Here is a 14886-nt window from a genome sequence, read left to right on the forward strand (position 1 = left end):
ATGGTCTCGATCTCCTGACCTCATGATCCACCTGCCTCAGCCTCCCAAAGTGCTAGGATTACAGGCATGAGCCACCACGCCTGGCCGCTCTGAGTATTAATAAAAGAATGCCTATACTATGTTTAATAGTAGCTGGTGTATATTAATATAGACTTACATATTTATACACACACCACACCTATTCCTATACATATAGATTCAATAAATGGCAACAATTATTTTGTTAAATGTTATTATGTATTACGTGTGATATATATTATAATAACATAAATATTATTGTAAAGTTACCACTTCAAAACGAGGAGTCTGAAATCATTGAAAAATAAGATTTATAAAATTTTCTTTGGAGTTTGTCTAACTTGAAAGATCGCCAAGAGCAGCCCAGCACAATGTCCTGATACATAAACTGTTAAAATTCCTGAAGATTCCTGAGAGCCACATAGCCAGAAAGAATCTAGGTATAGGTCAGTGAAAGGAATCCCATATGAGAAGTGGTGGTGGAGGAAGTGTGGGTTGGTGGAAGAGATGTATGGCTATGAACGTGCTATTGAAATCCACTAATTCTCATACTCAAAAGCCTTTGGGAAGAATAGAGGAAAATGTTTTTCCCCTATTTGCAATCTTCTTTAAGTACTAAGCCCATAATTGGGGTGGTTGTGGAAAAGGTGGATCTAGAACTCCATCAAACAACTTCCCTCTGGCCATTTCTGCATCCTCACTGTATTATTTGTTAATTCTACTCCTAAAATTGTGTGGAGGTTAACCAGGGCTTCAAACTAAACATATTAGTAGTAAAAGAGAGATTCCCTATTGAATTAATCTGACGTGATTACAGAAAAGACAACTCATTCCTCCAGGACTTGGAGACTTTTAAGTGTGCACATGCATAGAAAATGTAGTGGTTAATTTTTCTAAGGTCAGCTTGGCTGGGCTAAGGAATGACCAAATAGCGGGTAAAACATTATTTCTGGATGTGTCTGTGAAGGTGTCATTTTGATAGACTGAGTAAAGATTGCCCTCACCAATGTGGGTGGAGCTCATGCAATGCATTGAGGACCCAAACAGAACAAAAAGGCAGAGGAAGGGAGAACTGGCTGTCTCTGCTTGAGTTGGGACATCATATCTTTCTGTCTTTAGACATCAGATGTTTGGTTCTCTGGACTTTGGACTCAAAATGGAATTTCTGCCATTGATTCCCCTGGTTCTCAGACCTTGAGGTTTGGACTGGCACTACACTACTTGCCTTCCTGGGCCTCTGGCTTGCAAACAGCAGTTGACAGGATTTCTCAGCCTCCAAAATCACATGACCCAATCCCTCATAATAATTATCTTTCTATATATTTTTATATAGTTATTGATTCTGTTTCTCTGGAGAACTGTCTAAAATAGATATTTGGAAATAGCAAGCAAAAATTTTGGAAACTCTTCCTAGTCAAAATATAAAGTAGACAACTAATTACCCTCATGGAGTAGTAGCATCCTGGGCAGTATATTTTGCTAATGCAGCAAAATACAATTGTTAGTTGACTCATTCTAGCTCTAAGTCTATCTATCTATCTATCTATCTAATATACTTTTTTTGTCTCTTTCAATTTTCTTATGCTGATGAAGACGATCAGAAGACTGGTTTTTAGACTACTGGTAACTACTACAAGTTTGAAATATTTAATTTGAGTTAATTCATATACCATTATGAGAAAGTCTGAGAGAAACCTAATGCTCAATTAACAAATAATTTAAATATTATTTCCATTTTATTACTTGATTCCCCAAGTCTTTCAGTGGCTGCCTTGGATAATAGATATGCTTTGGAATGTACATGTGAGCTTTCAAAAGCAAAACAAAATGAATTATGACATTCTTTTATGAAGTAGAATTTCTGACAGTAATTCAGTGTAAGTAAAATCAATATAAACATCTATATTATCCCTGATTGATGGGAAAAGGATAATATACTATCAAAACTACCTTGAAAGTAATCGTAAAGTGGATTTTCCACTCAGGATACCTTTTCACAGTTTTATTCCCTAGGAGAGAATGTCATGTGCTATTAAACCTCATGAACCCTTGACCTTGGTTCATATAAAGACAGTGAGAACTGGTCCCAGTTATTACTTAAAGATGGTGTGTCTGGAGTCTGTTCCTTCATATTTTCACATGTGTCCGGGGTTTCTTCTTTCCAGTGGGTTCATGGTCTGGCTGACTTCAGGAGTGAAGCTGCAGGCCTTAACGGTGAGTGTTACAGCTCTTAAAGGCGGCACATCTGGAGTTGTTCGTTCCTTCTGGTGGGTTCCTGGTCTAGCTGGCCTCAGGACTGAAACTGCAGACCTTCCAGCTGAGCGTTACAGTTCACAAAGGTGGTGTCCAGAGTTGTTCATCCCTCCCATCCAGAGTTGTTCGACCCTCCCCGTGGGTTCATGGTCTCGCTGGCTTCAGGAGTGAAGCTGCAGACCTTCACTGTGAGGGTTACAGCTCATAAAGGCGGCACAGACCCAAAGAGCCAGCAACATTAAGATTGATTGCAAAGAGCAAAAGAACAAAGCCACCACAGAATAGAAAGGCACCTGAGAAGGTTACGGCTGCTGGCTCAGGTGGCCTGCTTTTATTCCCTTATCTGGCCCCACCCACATCCTGCTGAGTGGTCCATTTTTCAGAGAGCTGATTGGTCCATTTTACAGAGAGCTGATTGGTCCGTTTTGACAGAGTGCTGATTGGTGTGTTTACAAACCTTCAGCTAGACACAGAGTGCTGATTGGTGCATTTACAATCTTTTAGCTAGATGGAAAAGTTCTCCAAGTCCCTACCCGGCCCAGAAGCCCAGCGGGCTTCACCTCTCACTGGCACTGGCTGCCGGACTTTGCTGCCGCACCTAGCCCGGGCACTCTGGCAGCCTAGAGAAAGCTCCTCCCAGACAATCAAGAGGAAAAGAGGGGAAGCGAGAAAGAGACGGAGAGCCGCCATTGTGGCCAAAGACCCCGCGAAGAGGGAAGGGCGGTCCACGCACGGGACCCAGCCTCCGATCAAGCCCAGCAGGTGCCGAGATCACGCCCACCCGGACCCCACGCTGGCCAGCCAGCGCTGCCGGCAGCCTCGGCTCCTGCCCGCGCCTCTCTCTTCACACTTCCCCGAGAGCAGAGGGAGCCGGCTCAGGCCTCAGCCAGCCCCAGGGAAGGGCCCTCACAGCGCAGGGGGGCGCTGAAGGGCTCCTGGAGCTTGGCCAGAGCGGACATGGAGGCCAAGGAGGTGCCGAGAGCGAGCGAGGGCTGCTAGCACGTTGTCATCTCTCATGATGTTGTAAAATAAGAAAGAGTAAATGTTATTTTAGAATTCCTTCCTGGCCAGGCACGGTGGCTCACGCCTGTAATCCCAGCACTTTCAGAGGCTGAGGCGGGCGGATCATGAGGTCAGGCGATCCAGACAGGAGATCGAGACCATCCTGGCTAACAGGGTGAAACCCTGTCTCTACTAAAACTCCAAAAAATTAGCCAAGGCGTGGTGGCAGGAGCCTGTAGTCCCAGCTACTCCAGAGGCAGAGGCAGGAGAATGGCGTGAACACCGGAGGCGGAGCTTGCAGAGAGTCGAGATGGCGCCACTGCACTATAGACTGGGCGACAGAGTGAGACTCTGTCTCAAAAAAAAAAAAAAAAGAAAAAGAAAAGAAAAGAATTCCTTCCTTGTTTCCTGCTGTAGTTATTTGTCAAAAGATACAAAAAAATCTGTAAGAGTTAAGCAAAGCTATATTTATTTTGCTGCAACACTGCTATGCACAGTGACATGGTCAAGTTGCTTTTTATAATGATTTATAGTGATATTAATTTGCATCAGTCGTTTTCATGACCCCAAAGCCAACTCAATAATACCAGAAAATACTTGTTTGCTTGCCTACATTTTGTAACAATCCAATGTCCTGAAATAAAAATGAATATTTTCTTCCGGGAAATAAAGTGAGATAATTTTCTTCTTCCAAGAGAGTCATGAAACAAGAACAGAATGACACTATACTAAACTATTTCACAAATATTGGTCAACAGTGGAGGCTTTTTTGTTCATTTATGTAAATTTGATTTGGCTCTATTTTCCTAAGTTGCATTTTATGCTTCTTTCACCTGCCTTGCCAAATGAAAAGAAAAATCATTTATTTATTAAAACATACACTAATAGAAGAAAATAATTTCACTCTTCACAAACTTTGGCATTATGAAGTCACTGGTTACTGGAGATTTAATTTCTGTAACATATCTGAAGTGCTTATTTTTTTCTTTCCATGAAGGAAACCTTTTGGAATTAAGATATGGTACATTGAACTAAACGCGGATTGCATTTGCTGTTTCTGTGATAACATTTTACATCTGAAATTCCAATAAATACTTCTCTTCTTGCTTTGAGGTGGTTTAGTTTATCATTCAGGTGGTTGGCTTTCATAAGAAGTAAAGGCATGCCAGCATTTATAGTTTCCCAGAATTCGTTTTTTGCCTCAAGCTTGTATTTATTCTTATTACACTCACTAGCTTAGATACCAGGTGAATACCTGGGAGAAAGAAACAATTAATTTCAAAAGTAATAAAAATAAAAGAACAAAAAAACACAAAACTATTCAACATACCAGCAATCCTGTTCTCTTAAGAAACCTACCTGTTTTTTTCAATGTGTGTAAGTTTTAGCATTTTATAGCAATTAGATGAGTCTGTATATCATTAGAACTTCTGTCTTGGAATTAGGACGAAACTATTTTCTGCAATAAATATTTGGCTCTAGAAATCTATTTTGACCTGTACTATAATGCATAGCAGCAGAATTAAAATATTGTGTGTTATCATCAAAAGTTTCAGCCTTATTTTTTCACATTTGAATATAAATATTAAAATGATGAAGGCCCATTTCTTTTAGTCTTTTTATTCTTAGAGAATGCTGAATAAATGTTATAAAACAAGAAAAAGACTGTAAAATAATAATTGCTAATTATAAAAAAAAATTTAAAAATATGTCATCAAGCCACAATAGCTGTTCTCTATTTCTTTTTTTAATTTAAAATGGACATGAACAAACTTTCATAATAACTTTGTGGAATCTAGTTAGAGCTTTACTCCATTACAGAATAGAAACTTTTCACTGTGAAGAGATCAAAAGCACTGCTTTCCTTTGTGGCAAATGAATATTTTATTATCTAATGCTAAATAAAATTTTCTGGCAAAAGAAATGATATGCTAGTAAAAAAACAACAAAAGACTTTTTCTGACAGTATGATTTACATAGCTACATTTTCATTACTTTTATTTTTCTACATAACTAGTGTCTTTTCAGTTGCAAATGTTTGACATTCTGACAAGTAGTGTGGCAGAGTCTTAGATTATAGGTTGCATTTAGCCAAAAGAAAGACTTCGAATGAAATTTTTTTCTATTGACACACTTTCGAACAACATACTTATTTTCTAAAAAGGTTTTTATAACTTAGTGTTGATAATATCAAATATCTAAGCAATTTTGCTTAAAAAGCATAGAACACCAGTATTTAATGAAGATTAATTAAATAGCACACATTGATTACTTGTTTAAAAATATTCGGAAAAGTTTTGACACATGCTAAAGTGCTGAAGTATGGTTTTGGCCTTCCATAAAAATAATATATTGTGCATAAATGGAAGCAGAATGAAGAAAGCAATGAGAAAACATCTAGAAAATTGCTAGTGTGGTAAACATATTAAAATAATTTGGCATGGGAAATGTTTTTTCTCTTTTAAATTTAATTATGGTAAGAAAGAAGAGCGTTTTAAAGAAGATGTTAATTTCCATCAACGATATGCAAGAGAAAATAATGTAGAGTATGTATATTAGAGAAACACACAACTGCATATATGTATGGTTAAAACTTAATGCCTTCTGGCTTTGTCATTTATAAGAATTATTACCTACACAAGGAGTACTGTGCTGAACCCTTTACATTTCCTTAGTTTTTTCACATAAAAGCAAACACGTCTCCATTTTCTTTCTTTTTTTTTTTTTTTTTTTTGATGTTCACCTGGTATTTACCTCTAAATTTCTAAATAACTGTGCAAAGGAGGGTTAACCCAATAGATGAGATTGCTCAAACCTTCCACATTCCCAAGAAATACCTATTTTCCGGACTAGTCCCTGGCTGGCTCATGGAAGCTTAAGCACTGGGCTTCTCAGAGTCATGAAAATAAGGTCACTCCACTTTTTACTCTTTGTTTCTTGGACTCATACAGTCTATCTTAATGGTTAAATGACCGTCGGGTCAACACACATTCTGCATCTCAAAGGACAACACTACAATCCCATGCATATTATTTCCAAGTTTATGCTTAGCTTCACTTTAAATTTTCTCAGGCCTCACCTTTTTGGGTGATATGGGGTTTAGTATGCAATCGTCTTGTGTCCATTAACACACCTCTTTCACCATAAAACAGGTTTCTTTGCCTGTGAGTGTATAATACAGGGTCCCATGTCAATATATCTGTGAACAATACTATCCTTAAGTAGTAGTGTGGTCCTAGCCATTGTTAGCAAGAAAAGCAAATTTTACATGAGCCTTACTCAAAACCAACTGCTCCCCTTTTTGGAATGATCCTAAATGCTCAACTTGCAACCAAGTGGCTGGTTGGCCTCCCCATAGAACAGTGTCCTGTTGAGGTCATAGTTTCTGATGATGACAGGATGGATATTCTGCAGCCACAATAGAAACCTGGGTGAGAGGGAGCCTATGCTGTTGGCTTGCCAGCAGCCACCTTGGCTACATCCACTATGAGTGCCTCCACTATGAGCAGCTAAGGAGAGATACTAGCTGGCATTTGCTGGATAAAAGACATCCCATCCACTTTGTTGTTTAGTGTCTGCTCTTCAGTGGGTGTTCTCTGATGGGCATTGATGTAAGATAACAATACATCTTCTTTCTACCTGATTCCATGTGTTCATCTACACTACTTTTTCCCAAATCGAGGTCAGTGTTAGGGCTCTGAACACAATACCCTAAAGTTTGGTACCTGGTGTGCTGAGTACTTTGAACTACAGGAGATTGGAAGGACCTCAGAAGCAAGGTCTTTCTGACTTCTTATCCTCCTGTTTCCTTCTTCTCTTTCTTTGCTGAAGTCAGTCATGGAACTCAGACTTCCTCTCCAAGGTGGATCATAGAAAGTAAAATTCTTCCCCAAGGCACGTCATGGAAACAAAAATTCTTCTCCAAAGCAAGCCATAAAACCTAGAAGGCTCACTCTAACTTTTTTCCCTTCTCCCTTGAAGACACGTATTCTAGGAAGGTCCTGCCCATACCTAGGAAGAAGAAACACTACACAAAGAGGCTAATAAATATTTGAATAGAAAGGCATTATTGTGTTTCCCCCTTCAGTCTGTTACCAATGGATTATACACTTTTGTCCAGTCAACTTTCTACGTGGATACCCATTCTTCATGAGCCTAAGCATCAAAATAGACAGTTCCCCCTGGGTCATTCGGTCTTCATTTCTGAAGGCTCCTGTGTCATGTAAAAAATTGATTAAATAAATTGCTATCCTTTTCTCTTGTTAATCTCTGTCTTTTGTTACATGAGTGTCAGCCATGACCTATGATGTGTGAAGAAAGATATCTCACACCTTTCTACCCCTTCACCACTGTCTATTCTGCTCTTAATCTGCACTCAACTACTGTGACTCTCCCCTTGGTCTCTTATCACAGAGTACTGTGACTCTACCTCTAAGCCTTGCTTCCTGCTCTTGTGCCATTTTTTTACATCTTTCTCTAATCTTACGGATTAAATTATATCCATTTGAACGTCTGGGATGAAATCTGTTTTCTGATGCATCCCTTACAAATATAAGGACATTTAAACAAATATTTAAGGGAGGATCTCTCAGAGGAGACTGTTTTGGACAGAAGTAGCACCAAGATCTAATAAAGAAATCATACCTTGCCTGGATCTTTGAAAAACAGTACGACCAGTGTGAATGAATGGAGCAACCAAGAGGTTAGGCAGTAGGAGATGAGGCCAGAGAAGAAAGAGGGTGTGGTAGCCCCCAATCCTGGCACTTACTTCCACTGGATCTAAAATCGAGCACGGAATTATGCTGACCACATCAGTCTAACTAATATTGATCTAAGTCAACATATGACTAGTAACATTTATGTTGTAGCACCTAAATCAGGAGTCTGCAAAGCATAGCCCACTGCCAAAATCTGGCCCACTCTCCAGTTTTTGTAACTAAAATGTTATCAGAACTCAGCTAAGTCCATTCATTTACAAACTGTCTATGGTGGCAGAGACAATATGGCTCACAAAATCTAAAATATTTACTCTCTGGCTCTTTATATATAGAAAAAATTTGCTGACCGCTTGTCTAAATTATGGCAAGTATGAAATCCTCTATCATCAGCAATGGCATAGAAGGCAGCATAGGAATTTTTAAATTTGCCCTTGAATTATATCATAAGCCTTATGTTTGAGGTCCTATTTTTGCAAAGTGCTGAGCACCCCTGTCCTATAATGAGGAGGGCCCACTTTCCTTTCTCAATTGGTCTGTCTTATAACATTTAGGAAGAGACTCACAGTCTCTCTGTGGCCTTGTATTCTTGGCTAATACCCTTTTTTTTTTCTTCCTAGAGTACTTTCTACTCTGTCTTAGAGTTTCCAACTGTTTATCTGAAGTAGTGGTGTCAGCCTCTGCAATGCTTTCTGTTCTACAGGGTGTAGGGTCTTTCTTCTTTTTTTGAGACAGGGTTTCACTTCCTTGCCCATGCTGGAACACAGTGGCATGATAATGGCTCACTGCAGCCTTGACCTCCTACTCCCAGACTAATCATCCCAACAGCCTCCCAAGTAGCTGGGACTACAGGTACACACCATCATGCCTGGCTAACTTTTGAACTGTTTTGTAGAGAAGGTTTCCCCATTTTGCCTAGGCTGGTCATGAACTCCTGGCCTCGAGCCATCCAACCCACCTCAGCCTTCCAAAGCACTGAGATCACAGGCATGAGCCACAGTGCCCAGCCGAGTGTAGGATCTTGATCCTCTGGTCTGTCCCACCTTGTCTTCTTTTGCTACAAGTAATTAGACAAAGTTCTAAGGTACAACAGGGATGCTGAGTCTAGTTTGTTTAAAGATATTATTCAGTTCCTATGAAAAGATCCATGAGTGTGTAGGTTGGTTTTTAGTACAGCCTTGACAAGTTAATCCAGTAGAGAAACCTGCATGCAAATGTGATTTCTGATTATAGCCTTGGCTACTTATGCAGTTTTTGGTGTTACTGAATTTTTTTAAACAACTTTCCAATTTCACAGGCTTACCCAAGGGTATGATCAATGAAAACCACAGCTTCTTTGTTAGTTGTAAAGGACTCAGAAATCAGTGACGGCTGTTATTGACTCACTCATAAACAGCACATTAAGGAAAAGGAAGTTGAACAGTCGTCTACAGTTGTAAAAGGAGCACAAATAGTCTCTGTTTAACTTTTTTTCTTTTTATATGTGGCCCGTCTAACAATTCTATCATGATCATCATCAATCATTATCATCCTCCTCAACAAAGCTCTAATTTTAATTAGTTTCAGAAAACTTTAAGCTGATGGCAGTTCAATCCCTTTGAATCTGTGATTGAGGTCATATTGTTCTTTAATTGTGAAGCCTCCTTTAGATTAATATTAATAAAATATTTATATAAATTTTGATGATTTTATAAATGTAGTCTTGACAGAATGATATGATCTCAATCACAGAATAGTATTTGTGAGAAGCCAATGCTACCTCATTCAGTAACTTGAACTTTTATAGTTATTGGCTGTTTAGTTTTTCTTCTTCATGATAAAACAAAACATAGAAATCAGATTTACAAACCTAGTAATCAGATTACGAGATTATTCAATTCAAATATATACAATATAATTGTACTACAAGAGCTGTTTGTACAAACATTTTCACTAATGTCACCAGAATTGAGAAATATGTATAGTAATGTATATTTTTTATTAGATAGTTTAATTCCAGCCAAGTATCAGGCCATTTCCATAATCTGACATACTAGCTAAGGGAAAATAATGAGGCCACTCAAAAGTCTCTTTTTCTAGTTGTCTCAGTAGCTTGGATGTGATAAGCATGAAAAAACATGAATTGCTAAACCAAATTTTAAAAAAATTTCTGAAACTATATAACACTCCTGAGAGGGCTGCAGATTTGTTAGTAGGTTGTTTTTCAGTCTGAAAAAAATTATTAAATATTTCTGCTGGAATGGAACATTTCAGTCATAACAAAATATAAACTCTAAGGAAGCTAATACTAATATTGTTTGTTAAAATCCTTTTGTATTCTTTGCTTTTCATGGAAGGAGAGAGTTAAGTTACAAGGGAATGGTGAACCACAACAAATGAAAAGTTGTTTTGTGAGTAGTGTACCTTTGCATTGCTGTATTTCAAAAGGTTTGGCAAAAAAAAAAAATGAAAAAGAATGTCAATTATTTTTCTCTAAAATTGTGCCTAATTATGTTATATGATATTAAATTAACTGTTTAAAGAGAATACATAGTATGCAAAATACTTCACACTTCACACATATCATTTTTAATTGAATTGTTAAAAAAATAAGCACAATTGCCTCTGTTCCACCAATGATTAAATTAAGATGACCATAATCTATGGAAGCTGCCCAAAGAAAAACAGTGATGGAGTCAGATATAAATGAATCAGACTCCAAATCCCAATCACTTTTTCATAAAGTGTTTAGTATTTTTATCTAAAATGTAAGTGTGTGGCTATAAAAATGCCAATTATATAATAATTTGATTCTTGTTTCTATTTATTTGAAACCTAATTAGTGTATTTCCACAATATATAACATAATGCTAAAAAAGAAATTTGGTATTTTCAGTTTCCTTTAAATTTTCTGACCTGATTTTATTTTATAAATGATTTGCATTTACCAGAATGTTATAAACTCAGTAATTATGTTTTGGTTCAGTGTTTTTTACCTGCCATCTACATTACATAAAAATCATTTCTGTAAAAGGAAGCAGATTTTAATGAGCAAGCTACACAGAAATTTTCATCTCACACTTAACAATGGATATTATTGTTCTTATAATTTGCACTTCTCAGTCATAAGACATCCCTCTGTGGTTGTCATAATTGGTCTAATGAATTTCTTAAAATAAATGAAAGTCTAATTTGATCCGGTGCCCATGAACAATCCACTCATTCAAATCTGAATCACTGACCTGATTTGAAGACGAATCATGCCAAAATGAAGTCATGCTTTCCTATTAAGTGTGTTGCCTCAGTGCAAGCTTTTGAATGGCTTGTTCTTAAGGTTTGAAGTGGGGATTTCCAGTGACAAAGAAACACAATTTGATCTCATAACCCTAGACACCCAGACTTATTTTAAATGATAGAGACTTAAGATTGAGAGAAAATCTGAGTCATCATCCAGTTCAGTATTTTTCACTTAGTGGGAAATGTACTGGTCACCTTGGGTTTGAACAGTTTAGCAACATTGCAGGATCTTCTACAGATGCATACATAAGCATTTGAACAAATTCTCTAGGTAGGCAAAGATCATTGCAGCCGAATGTCTAATGATCTTTATCGCAGAGTTATCTATCCAATGTTCCAGGGTAAATGTTCTATTATTAACATTCCTGAGGAAATACATTCATGGATATATATGTTTATTATATTATTTAACTACTATTTCACATCTATATCAAGACTGGTCTTAACATTTCTAAAATAGGTAACTATATCAACATCATAAAAAATGCTGCCACATTTTTTCGAGAAAGAAATACTCTCTATACATATTGTTAAACCTTTCTGCATTAGAACTAAAGACCATGAAAAGAAGAACAGTTTTTATTGTGTTAAGACACTGATTGCTGATTAGGAAAGAATGCGTGTGTGTGTGTGTGTGTGTTTGTGTGTGTGTGTGTGTCAGAGAGACAGAGAGAGAGAAAAGCAGGGGAAGCTTGTAATGCATAATCAAATAGTAATGTTATGAGAGATTTATCCCAGATTATCTATAATTTTCATTGGTCCCTGAATGGTGGAGGAAAGGTAAAAATATCTTTAATTCCAGATTTCATCTTTGGCCACCAACAAAGGGGCATCACTTAATCCTATTGGTTTTAAATACCAATGAACTAGTGTAAAAGATAAGGATTCGTAAATTATTTCACTCATTCATTGAACTAGAAAATGAACTAGAAAAGAAAATTGAAAAGAGAATGCAGAATGGCACTTACTCAAATAGTTTTGATGATTTCTGCCTCACTGGCTGATTTTGTAGTGGGTGGCTGGAAATTACAGTGGGATCTTTAAATAAGTTTAGAGTCATATCTCTGACTTACCCTGAGTAATTTTTGACCCAGTAAAGCTGTTTTTTTTGGTAGGCTTAAAAATTCCACTGAGATTCTTCAGTCACCCACTCAACCACTTCCAAATGAATCTGAAAAACAGAAATCATCAAAACCAGTAGAATAAATGCTGCTCTGTTTTAAATTTTCTTTTCCAGTTCTCATTCACTGAGATGAGAGTAAACATTGAATAAAACTTCATGTTAAAATGTCCATACTATCTAAAACAGGGTATAGATTCAATAACATCCCTATGAAAATCCCAATGGCAAGTTTTTACAAAAATTGAAAACAATTATAAAATTCATATGGAACCACAAAAGACCCTGAGTAGCCATAGCAATCTTGTGAAAGAAGAACAAAGATGAAGGCATAACACTACCGGGTTTCAAAATACATTACAAAGCTACAATAATTAAAACAGCATAATAGTAGCATAAAGCAGACAGATACACCAATGAAACAGAATAGAGAGTACACAAATAAATCCATACATATATTGTTATGTACTGTCACATATACTTGAATTTTGACAAGTGGGACAAAAATACAAAATGGGAAATGGATAATCTCTTCAACACATGTTATTGGAAAAACTGAATAACCTCATGCAAACAATGAAATTGGATCCTTATCTTACACTTTACAAAAAACATCAACTCCACATGGATTAAATTTTGTAATGTAAGACCTGAAACTGTAAAACTCCTAGAAAAAATATAGAAAAAATACTTTATGATATTGGTGTTGGCAATGATTTCTTGAATGTAATAGCAAAAGCACAGGCAACCAAAACAAACATAGACAAGCAGAACTACATTAAACTAAAAAGCTTGTGCACAGCAAAGGAACCAATCAACAGAGTGACAAGGCAACATATGAACTCAGGGAAAATGTATGTTTTTCCAAACCATGTATCTGTTAGATGTTAATATGTAAAATATATGAACTACAATGCAATAATTAAAAAAAAGAAGGACTTGAATAGACATTTAGCCAAAAAAAAAACCATACAAATAGCCAACAGGTATATGAAAAATATGATAATCATCACTAATCAGCAGGGCAATGAAAATCAAAACCACAGTATTTTCACCTCAAACCTGTTAAGATGGCTATTATTTTTAAAAAATGCATTGATAAGGATATAGAGAAGTTGGAACATTTCTGTACTGTTGGTGGGAATATAAAATGCTGCAACTGCTGCAGAAAACATTAAGAAGGTCTCTCAAAAAAATAAAAATAGAATTACCATGTGATCCAGCATTCCCAGTTTGGGGTATATATAATAATTAAAACCAAGATCTTGAATAAGTATCTGCACTCCCCTGTTCACTGTAGCATTATTCACATGAGCCAGGATACAAAAACAACCTAAATCTCCATCAATAGATAAATGGATAAAGAAAATGTGTCTGCATGTGCAATGGAATATTATACAGACTTACAAAAAAAGAAATCCTGTTATAGGTGACAAAATGGATTAACCTGAAGGACATTATGCTAAGTGAAACAAGCCAGTCACAGAAGGACAAATGCTGCTTGACTCCATTTATACGAAATATCTAAAATCATCAAACTCGGAAACAGAGCAGAATAGTGGTTATCAAGGACTGTGGAGAAAGGAAATGAGAGGTTGCTACTTAATGTGTACAAAGTTTCAATTATGCAAGATAAATAAGACCTGGAGATCTACTGCGTAACATCGTGCCTATAGTTAACAATACTATACTATGCATTCGAAAAGTTGACAGTATGTCTTAACACAATATAGACAAACAAAATATTTTCTTTGGCAGATTCACATTTTATTATTTGATTTTAAGTGAAATATCTTAATTTCAAATATTTTCAAATATTTCAAATATTAAGTGCTTTGTTTGTGTCAAAAAACTTTCTTTCTTTCTTCTTTTTTTTTGAGATGGAGTCTGGCTCTGTTGCCCAGGCTGCAGTGCAGTGGCGCGATCTCGGCTCACTGCAAGCTCTGCCTCCTGGGTTCATGCCATTCTCCTGCCTCAGCCTCCCAGGTAGCTGGGACTACAGGCGCCCACCACCACGCCTGGCTAATTTTTTTGTATTTTTAGTAGAGATGGGTTTTCACAGTGTTAGCCAGGATGGTCTCAATCTTCTGACCTTGTGATCCGCCCACCTCAGCCTCCCAAAGTGCTGGGATTACAGGCGTGAGCCACCGCAACAGGCTAAAATCTTTCTTAATAGAGACAGAAAGATGCTGTGTAACATCCATTGATTATTCCTAATAGGCAAATTAATGACTTTTAAAAATGATTTACACTATTTAAGCAGTAAAAATACTGGCCAAAATTTTTATAATTTTGCATACTTTTTTCTTTTTAATTCAATAAGTATTTAAAATCAGCTTCTGCATGTAGAAACAAAGCACAATTATTCTTAAAAACAATCATCTAACAAGCAAATCTCCATTTTTGTTTAAATTGAGGCTTCTTCTTTAATAACAAAAAAAAAGAGTGCACTGTGGTTGAAAAGTATACAATTCTTTAGCCACATAGTGAAACCTTCGTAAA

At 36.8% G+C, this 14886-nt stretch overlaps 1 long non-coding RNA gene across 1 annotated transcript; it reads left to right on the forward strand.

Annotated features, from left to right (window-relative positions):
• Positions 1-1460: 1460 nt before the first annotated feature.
• LOC129529290 (uncharacterized) lies at positions 1461-4672 on the forward strand. Its single transcript, XR_008674769.1, has 3 exons — positions 1461-1641; positions 2184-2232; positions 2776-4672. It is a non-coding gene; the product is annotated as an uncharacterized lncRNA (long non-coding RNA).
• The last annotated feature ends 10214 nt before the right edge of the window (positions 4673-14886 follow it).

Source organism: Gorilla gorilla, chromosome 22 (assembly GCF_029281585.2).
Source record: "Gorilla gorilla gorilla isolate KB3781 chromosome 22, NHGRI_mGorGor1-v2.1_pri, whole genome shotgun sequence".
Taxonomy (NCBI): domain Eukaryota; kingdom Metazoa; phylum Chordata; class Mammalia; order Primates; family Hominidae; genus Gorilla; species Gorilla gorilla.